Here is a 1,616-nt window from a genome sequence, read left to right on the forward strand (position 1 = left end):
ACAACGTGAGGTCGTATTTATTTTTTAACGTGCGGAAATTTCGGATGAGAATTTCGGACTCTGTGTGCAAAGACCTTATGAATCAAAAGGAAAAACACATTACATAATGCTTGACAGATCATTATTGCACATGAACAGGTAGTTCGAAATATCTGTATTATATATATTTAAAAAAAAATTAACATTCATTTATTCATATTTGACTGATCTGTTCAACATTATATTATGAAAATGACTAACCCAATGTTATTATAAAATGTCACCTATTTTTTGGTCAGAAATGTAGCACCTGTCGAAGTGTTTCTGAAGTTTTTGTGTGCGTATGTCAAATGATAATTCAGAGTGACTTGTGAGGTATTATTACACTCCTAGGATTGATTTATTCAAGCTGTAGTGGTGATTATTATGTCATCGTATGAGATAAGTTGACACGTTTCCATAGTGATAATGTGACTGTGGGAGTTCTCTTAATGGATCATTTAACAGTGCAGCTCAGTAATGTTTGTAAAAAAGTGCTGCGTTCTATTAAAGAGCTGCCTTGTAATCGATTGCGTCGCTGCACGGGGGCATTTCCAATTTTTAAGAGACAGCTTGCCAAAATAATTTCTCACTGTTACAAGCAGCAATAATGTAGTTTGTGTCATGCTTTAAGATGCACAAGCAAAACATTTTGAGTGGTAAATAGTGCGCAGTCTCTTTAAATGATCCTGTTTTGCAGCAGATAAGCCACATATGGTAAAATTACATTACCCATGTGGATGAGGTCACCGTGTGAACGGCTCCCGTTTGCATGAGGCAGGAAACAGACATAGACACTGGATGTTTCACTGGAAGTGCACCACATCTCTGAAGCGATTGTGCTTCATTTAAATGGCATGATTCCCAGCCTTGAAACTTTTATGTATTTCTTTTCTGGAAGTTCCTGCAGATGTGACAGTCTGATGACCCTGTCTGCTTCTGTGTGTGATAAGTCTGTTTTGAAATGAGGTTTGTGGATGGGTCATGAGGTTGGGTTAGTCCCTTGAATGCTTTGGTGTCCATTTCGTTATTGTATTGTGGCATTTAGAGCAATGCATGCTGGGAATTTCCAAGATAAGATCTGGCAGCTCACACAGGAGAGCTCTAATAACCTTGTGCTGTGTATTAAGATCAGTTGTTAAACCTTATAAAGGCATAAAGCAAATGTGATTTTTTTTCTTCTTTTTTTTGGCTTTCAAGCCTTGTATGATTCGATTGTTTGTAGAGCTTTATCTATATGAATACTAGTTGTGCTAACAAGGTTTTCAGAAGTATAACAACGCATGACTAACCGGGACTTGCCACAGCACTTACATATTATTGCTCCTTTGTTGGTTTGATTGCTTCTATTGTCCGCATTTGTAAGTCGTCATGGATAAAAGCATCTGCTAAATGACTAAATGTAATGTAAATGACTCTAGAGTAGTTCACCTATAATTCATCATTTACTCATTCTAATGTTGTTCCAAACCTACTGAAGTTTTTATATTCTTTGTAGAGCACAAATTTTTTTTTTAAATGAATGTTTGCGCTGCTCTTCTTCATACAACAAAACATTGTGACCAGGGCCTGTCAGGCCCAGAAAAGACAGACAGATA

The 1,616-nt window shown here is 36.8% G+C and overlaps 1 protein-coding gene across 1 annotated transcript in view; it reads left to right on the plus strand.

Annotated features, from left to right (window-relative positions):
* The window catches only part of LOC107600891 (E3 ubiquitin-protein ligase NEDD4-like), a 72,392-nt gene that overhangs the window by 43,513 nt on the left and 27,263 nt on the right, over positions 1-1,616 (plus strand). The window lies entirely within an intron of this gene.

This window comes from Sinocyclocheilus grahami, unplaced genomic scaffold (assembly GCF_001515645.1).
Source record: "Sinocyclocheilus grahami isolate Dianchi unplaced genomic scaffold, SAMN03320097.WGS_v1.1 scaffold294.1, whole genome shotgun sequence".
In the NCBI taxonomy this organism is placed as follows: Eukaryota; Metazoa; Chordata; class Actinopteri; order Cypriniformes; family Cyprinidae; genus Sinocyclocheilus; species Sinocyclocheilus grahami.